The sequence below is a fragment of the Macrotis lagotis genome, chromosome 8, assembly GCF_037893015.1.
Source record: "Macrotis lagotis isolate mMagLag1 chromosome 8, bilby.v1.9.chrom.fasta, whole genome shotgun sequence".
Lineage (NCBI taxonomy): Eukaryota > Metazoa > Chordata > Mammalia > Peramelemorphia > Peramelidae > Macrotis > Macrotis lagotis.
In genome coordinates this window covers 36467342-36475881 of record NC_133665.1, presented here as the reverse complement: position 1 = coordinate 36475881, position 8540 = coordinate 36467342, and the positions used below count along the sequence as shown (strand labels likewise).

Sequence of the window (8540 nt, the reverse complement as noted above, 5' to 3'; positions counted from 1 at the left end):
AAAATTTTGACCATTCAGAAGTTGGATGTTGAAGAAATATTATAAAAAGAGGAGGAAGGGGGAAAAGGTACATTGAATATCCCACCTGACACTCTCCATGGAACCTTGGGAAAATCATTTAATCTCCTTGTCTTAGTTTCCCTATATTTAAATTGAGATAACTGAACAAAATGATCTTTGGAATCACTTCTAGCTGTAGATCAAGGGTTTTATTGAACACTGGGCAAAAGTAGTTAAGTATGAAGATTTGGCCATGGGTATTGAGGAAGAGGGCAGGGAGAATGGGCAGACTCTTTAAGGAATAAACAATGATTTCCCTTCAAGAAATCATGATATGGATTCACAAGAGGCATCAGGAGAGAGACTATATATTAATTGTCAGAGTAAGAAGAGATAAGTAGTTATGGTTGTTGACTCCTCCCCACCCAAGTATTAGCAGTTGTTTATTGGCCTAACTAATAATAGCAAGGCAATTTATCTTTATTAGTGAGTATCCAAAAGCTGTCAAAAAAAACTCCCAAGAATTGTCAAACTTTAGGAGCACTAACTATACATGGAAATATCAATAATTGCCAAAAGAAGCCTAGAAAGTATTGGGAGAGATTATGAAGTCCTTGAGCAAGAAGCTTAAAACCTTAGGAAAAGGATGATGAGACTCTCTTTACTACCATCCATTAAAGACATAGCTTCATAAGAGAAAGGTAGAATTGGAGAGTGAGGAACTTACTTAAGAGCATTGTTTCCTGAGAACAGGATTTGAATTGCTTAAAAAAAACAGAAATTATGGACTCTTGGATAGAGTTAAACTTAACCCTGGGTTTAGTAAAAAAATATTTGCTTGCAGTCTTACAAACTGAATCATGACTTTTGACTGAAAGACAAAACTGTTACATAAATGAATGTATAAAGGTACAACATGGAAAAGGGAAATCAGCAATGAACCTATGGATAATACAATATCCAGGTAATAAATAAGATGAACTAGAGTCATTAATGTACAAAGACACTGAGACCTGGGGAAAAGATACTCATCACACTCATTCTGAACAGCTACAGAAGGGAACATCTCATGCAAAGGGACAGAATGTGTTGCATTGAATATTAAGAACAAATACTCAAGGGAAGAAATCAAAGAATTGAAGCAGAGTAGCACAGTGGAGAGCATTTGAGCAAAAGTGAACAACATTCAAAAAAAATCCAGTGATGGTGTCAAGAAAATATTATACAGACCACCTTGATAGAAGGGAAAGGTAAAAAAGTTCAGGAAATTAATCATATGTCTGTTACATAAGAATGATGGAGACTTCATTTATCTGAACATCTGCTGGAACTATATCTTTTCCAAAAGCAAGAACAGCTAAGGAATTGATGGTTGGCTTTAATGTACTTCTACACTATTTTAATGTATTTCTACACTATTGATTTTGATCAATAAGAAAGAGAACTGACTCAAGTAGAAATCATGTCAATCTTGAAAGGACTAATACATCTTAGAATTGGTACTCTTAGGTAGAGGAGGAGAGAAAATCTAGGCATAGACTGACATATAACCTAGAATTGGGGAGAGAAGATTTCAAAGAGAAAATACTACTGAACAATTCTGGAGCTACTCTATAGGGAAATTAGTCTGAGAAGTCTGGGAAATTTGCAAGAATAACAAAAAAATTCAAGAGACAAAAAGAGAAATTATTTCACTGAGAAAGAAAAAAAAATGAATTACCTAAAAAGTTATATTAGGGGTGGCTAGGTGGCGTAGTGGATAAAGCACCAGCCCTGGAGTCAGGAGTACCTGGGTTCAAATCCGGTCTCAGACACTTAATAATTACCTAGCTGTGTGGCCTTGGGCAAGCCACTTAACCCCATTTGCCTTGCAAAAAACCTAAAAAAAAAAGTTATATGAACTGGAAACTCATAATCTACTGTAAATATTTAAGAGATAAGTTTAGAAATTGTACTCAGGGGGCCAAATAGGTGTTGCAGTGAATAGAGCACTGACCCTGGAGTCAGAAGGACCTGAATTCAAATGTGACCTCAGATGCTTAATACTTACTTAGCTGTGTGACCTTGGACAAGTCACTTAAGCACATTGCCTTGCAAAATCAAAAAAATTGAACTCAGAAGTAGGAAACTGTTGAAGTGGTTCCCCAGATGGGAGTGGCTATGAGTATGCTGGTAAAAGCTTATCAGCTCTCTAGAAAAAAAATTACACAAAAGAATTTATAAATTTAACCTGCAATAATAACTCTATCATTTTCTTGAGTATAGGCTATCAATAAAGTAAATAAAGCCTTGATTTACTGTGCTTGAACAATTTCCAAGACAGAAATGCTTACATTGAAAATTAAACTATCAGCTCTTGCAAGTCATTTTGACCTGTACTTTGACCTAACTTGCAAGAGTTGATAGTTTCTGTGACACTATCCATCTCATCCTCTGCCATCCCTTTTCATTTTGTCTTTGATTTTTCCCAATGGATCTTTTCCAATGAATCCTGTCCTCATTATATGACCAAAGTATTTAAACTTCAGTATTTTACCTTCCTTAAAGTCTGAATTAATTTAAATATTAATCTCCTTGCTGTCCAAGGGACCCTCAAAAGTCTTCTCCAGCACTCAGTCTTCTTTCTAGTCCAACTCTCACAGTTATATGTTGTTATTGGAAAAACTATAGCTTTGACTATCCAAACCTTTGTTGGTGATGTGATGTCTCTGCTTTTTAGAATGGCCATAGTTTTCCTTTAAAGAGTGTCTTTTAATTTCATGGGTACTGTTGCTGTCTGCAATGACCTCTGAGTGCAAGAATATAAAATGTGAACTGCTTCCAGTTCTTCTCCCTCTACTTGTCAGGAAGTGACGGGACCAGATGTCTCAGCATATATTTCTATCCCACTTCTCTGCTTCTGTCAGTTTCTCAGATCCATTAGCTTCTGGTTACCATAAGCAATTTCTTAAGTCAGTTCCTACCTTCTAATTTCCTTTCTTCCCACTCTTCACTGACACAAAACAAGAAGTTTCTCATGTGTGGTGTGACCTATCTCTATCTTAATAAACTACAAATCAACATTCTATTAGATATGGCACAAAGTCAAATACAATCTTCCAAAAAGCCCCAATAGATTCTTTAATTTTGTTTCTTGGCAATAAATTTCCCAAAAACGAAGAGGAAGAGGAGGAGGAAGAGGAAGAACAAAGAAAGAGGGAGGGAGGAAGAGAGAGAGAGAGAGAGAGAGAGAGAGAGAGAGAGAGAGAGAGAGAAGAAGGAGAGAAAGAAGAGGAGAGAAAGAGAAAGGACAGAGAGAAAGGAAGGAAGGAAGGAAGGAAGGAAGGAAGGAAGGAAGGAAGGAAGGAAGGAAGGAAGGAAGGAGGGAAGGAGGGAGGGAGGGAGGGAGGAAGGGAGGAAGAAAGAAAGGGAGGAAGAAATAAAGAGAGGAAGAAAGAAAGAAAGAAAGAAAGAAAGAAAGAAAGAAAGAAAGAAAGAAAGTCTTCTGTAAAAAGCTGTTGGGAACCAAGGCACTATAGCTATCTTGAACATGTCAGCACCTGTGAAGCTGCTTCCACTCAGATTCTTTTTTTTTAATTTTTTTTTTTGCAAGGCAAAAGGGATTATAAGTGGCTTGCCCAAGGCCACACAGGTAGGTAATTATTAAGTGTCTGAGGCCGAATTTGAACTCAGGTCCTCCTGACTCCAGGGCAGGTGCTCGATCCACTGCACCACCTAGCTGCCCCATTCCACTCAGATTCTTTCAAAAACAATCTGTTTCTCTTTCCTAGCACTTTCATCTGAGGGTCTAATTTGCCCTCAAAACTGTCCTTCAAGTTAGACTTCTCTGTGCTTCTCATGTAAACTTCCATTCTGCCCATTTCAGTAAATAAAATGCCCACATAAGAAAGTAGAATTACCTGATATAGAGATAAGCAAAGGGATTTATAGTTAGATTGGAAAAAGCAGAATTTGAAGAATACTGATAGAACTGCTGCTCAGGGAAGATGGGAAAATTAAAATGGGCAATGTAGAGAAGGCAAAACTAATTAATGCTTTATTAGTTTTGTTTTCTTTTCCATGGAAAATGAACTTTGGATTTGAAAGACACAAGAAAAATAGTTGATAAGGACTTGAAACTCAACATCAGGTATGAGAAAATTAAGAGAAGACCTAATTATCCTTGATAAATTCAAATGACCACCATGACCTACATGTCCTTAAGCGATTGGTAGAATGAGCAGACCTAATTGCTGGTTTGGTTTTTTTTTATGATCATATATATTATATTATATTGTTTTTGACCTTCATTTTTGAAGAAGACCATGTCATCAGAGAGGTGATGCTATGATAAGTACATGAATGGATTTGAGTGAGGGGGATGCTTAGCTAAGTCACCAGCCTCACTTTCTCCTCCAGAGTTATCTGGGTCCAGTGGCCAGATATGAATCAGGATGACTGGAGATAGTCCTGGATGTGAGGCAATCAGGGTTAAGGAATTTGCCCAAGGTCACACTGCTAGTAAGTGGCACGTGTCTAAGGTTGGATTCGAACTCCTGTCCTCCTGAATCCAAGGCCCATGCTCTATCCACTACACCACCTAGCAGCTTCTTGGAGAATGGGAGAGTAACTACAGGACAGGAGAAAAGTAAATAACTCAGTTTTCTAAAAAAAAATGAAAGAGAATAAAGATTATGAAATATAGTTCATTGAATTTCACTAATTGCTAATTCACTAATCCCACTAAATTCCCAAATTTTTAAAGGTATATATTATTTAAAGTATGGTTTATGAACCATATTTTCTAGCTAGAAAAGCAGTGGCCTCAACAAAACAACAAAGTTTCAACAAGAATAGTCTAGGTTAATTTCCTCTTTTTACAGAATTGGGGAGACTGAAAGATCAAGAGATATAGTTTACTTAGATATGAGTAAAGTGTTTGACAAAAATGCCATTATTGTGAATAAGACAAAGACATATGGGCTAGATGATGGTAAAGATAAGGGGATCCTGTCTGGCTAAATGACCAGATTGAAAGCATAGTCATTGCCAGTTCAATGCCAATATGGAGCTGTTGGACGATACCAATGAAGGGAATACCTATAATTAAAAATATTACAGCTCCAATGGAGTATAAATGAATATAGAGGAAGGTCACCAGTGAAGTTCTCCAAGGATCTGTCTTTGGTGCTGTGCTATTTGACATTTTTATCTTTGACTTGGATGAAGGCATATATGTCATGCTTGTCAAATCTGCAATGGAGACAAAGCTGAAAGGAATGGTGAACATAATGAGACAGTGAAAAAAATCACAACTGGCTAGAAAATGGACTGAATACAACATGACAAAAATTTAACAAAGTGAACATACATTTGGATTCAAAAAATACACATTATCAATAAAAAATTAGAGAAGGTGTGACTAGAGAGCAATTCATCTGAGAAAAAATTTGGAGGTTTTAGAAAACAACAGTCAGTGCAAAATAGTAACCAAATGGTACAAATTCAGTTTTAGGCTATACTGAAAGAATTATAATAAAAGAATAATAGTTCTGTTATCCTTCTCTGGTCAGATCATATATAGGATCCTGTGTCTAGTTCTAGACACCATATTTTTATGATGGCTATGGACAAGATGAGAAGATGGAGAACATATAAAGGATGATAATCAGTATGGGGAGAGGATTGCAGTCCATACTATGTAAGGATTGATTCAGTAGTAGTATAGGGAGAGAGGACATAATAGCTGACTGAAAACATATGAAGAGTTGTCAGGTTCTTCATGGCACCCCAAATCAAAACTAAGAGAAATAGAAATCACATAAAGACAAACTTAAGCACATAAAAGATAGTTGGTTGAAGCAAACTGAATATGGGACTTAAGAGATAAGAATAGCTGAGTTCCAATTTTACCCCAGACACTAATAAGTTATGTAATCTTAAGCAAATAATTTAACCCTTCCTTAGTCTCAGTTTCCTTATCTGAAAAGGAGGGGATAAAAAGAGCACCAAACACACAGAGTTGATTTGAGGATCAAATCCTCCCAACAAATAAAGTAAATTAGAAATGAAATGGGCTTCTCTGGAGAAGTGTAGTCTACCCTTATTAATAGTTTTCACAAGAAGACAGAATGGCTTTTAACTCCCTGAGAATACCATTGAGGTGATTTTTTTATAGATGTGAGTCAAAACAGTTGACTTTTTATACTTCTTCCCACTCTGAGATAGTTGTTGATTCCCCTATATTCAGTTCTATCAAAAATTCCTTCTCTTATGTATCTTCAGGTAATCCCTATCCACTGATTCTTTCCCCTGTGATCTAAAAAGAAATTAATAATCAACAAGCATTTATTAATCACATCCTATAACCCCAAGACTGTGCTAGGCACTAGAGATATAAAAACCAAAAGAAAAATGAAAAAAGAAAGAAAGATAATGAAACAGTGCCTATTCTCAAAGAACTTACATTCTGTCAAAATGCCCAATTATCTTCATCTTAAGCAAACAAAAAAAGCTTTCTTAGGGAAAAAAAACTGCACCCTAATTATTGTCCTATCTTTCTCCTCACCTTCCCTGTCAAATTCCTAGAAAGTGAATTGACATTCCACTTCACCACTGCTTGCTTCCCAAACTTTCATAGTATGGATTCTATGCCCACCACTGTTCTGAAACATCCCTCTCTCAGGTTCTAATAGACTTTCTTATCACCAAATATGATAACTTGTTTTCAATCCTTATCCTTTTTGATTTTTTTGTGCCATTTGGCATTTGATGTCCTCTTTAACAATCCCTTTTTCCTTTTCTTCTGTGACCCTATATTTCCTGCTTTCTCTTCTTACTTCCTAACCTGCATCTTTGCATTCTCTGACTGACTTTTCAACTTTCTTCCTACTTAAACATTAATTTTCTCCATGATTCTTTCCTATCCTTTTTCTCCTGTCTGTTTAGCCTTTCTTGGTGAGGTAATCTTGTCAACTCCACAGGGTAATTTTCCTTATCTCTCCCAAAAGGGAAATAGATTATAATAGATAAGGTAGGGAGAAAGACACAGATAAATATCTCTAGACAATCCATCTCCAGACCTCTAGTCTTTGCTTTTTCAAATGTCTGTAGAATGTTTCCAGTGCATGACTTGAACAATTTAAACCCATCATGTCTAAAAACCAAAGTTATCATCTTTCCTAAACTTACCTCCTTAATTCTTTATCTTTGTTAATAATAACATCATCCTCTTTGAGTTTTACCCACTCTTGTCCCTGCATCTCATATATCCAAAGAGTATATATTCAAAGAGTTGTCAAACCCTTTCTTCTATGACATCTTTGATATGCAACTTTTTATTCCTATTATAATCACCATAGTTTGGAGTCTTATTTCTTCTCTAAATTGTTTCCCAGCCTCCTGACTGGTCTTTCTGCCTCCAATCTCTGACAATGCTGAATAATCTTCCCAGTGCTCCATTGCCATTGTTATTCATTATACATTATTTCCATAATTGTATTCTATGGATCAGCCAAACTGGTATTCCACATTCAGAATGAGTCACCTCTTACTCTAGTTCCTTTGCCCTAGTTATCTTTGTGACTGGAATGTATTCCCTCCTTCTACTTCTAAGAATCACTTATTTCCTTTAAAAATACTGTCTTTCAGCCTTGGGCTATGGCTTCGAAGGGCTTGGTTCTTCCCATCATCTCCGGGCCATGGATGCATGAGACCTAAAATGGAGGTGAACCTAAGTGCCTTCTCTCTGCTGTTCTCAGAGCTGGTTCAGTATTGCCAGAATGATATGTACTCTATGGCAGGGGTGCAGGCATGACTGGCAGAACTGGGTCAGGAGGTGGGCATCCAAGTATTGGATGGCCTAGACACTCAGGAGAAGGGAGGCCAATGAGAGACCTGGGTACTGCATGTACTGATCTTTGTCAAGGGTGCAGTGTGGCAGGTACTCTTTGGCAAGGAGGCAGACAAGTTGGAACAAGCCAATGATGATGATGATAAGACCTACTACATCATCGAGCATGAACCACTCATCAACACCTACATCTCCTTGCCCAAGGAGAAGAGCATGCTCAACTGTGCCAGCTTCACAGTATGTATAGTTTAAGCTGTACTCAGTCATAGTGGCTTCCCTACCAAAGTCGCTGCCCACTGGCACAAGGGTACTACCTTCATGATCAAGTTCAACTAGCCTGTCATTGCCCAGGACCAGGCCCTGGATGGCCACTGAGCTGAGGAAAGCCTAAGGAATGAGAGGGCCAGGCTCTTCTTTGTACCTTTGAGCCCATGGTCCTTTGTAACTGTGGAGTGTTTCTATTGCCAGATGAACAACCTGACCCTTCTCCCTCCACCCCCAGCCTTTCTACCATGATGTGATCCTTCATCACTTCTCCTGGCTCTTGACTCTGCTTTCAGTCACCGGGCCTTAGCTGTCTATAGTTTCTGGTGTCAGGGAGCATATTCCCTGGCATGCTCAGGGACAAGAGGCTCAGCTTCCTTTAGGCTTGATCAAGCTAACCTCCATGGTCTGGGTTTGGCCAGTTTTTATTTTATTTTTTTTTCCT

At 37.6% G+C, this 8540-nt stretch overlaps 1 pseudogene; it reads left to right on the top strand.

Annotated features, from left to right (window-relative positions):
* Positions 1-3481: 3481 nt before the first annotated feature.
* On the top strand, positions 3482-8206 carry LOC141496426 (trafficking protein particle complex subunit 5-like; annotated as a pseudogene).
* Positions 8207-8540: the final 334 nt, after the last annotated feature.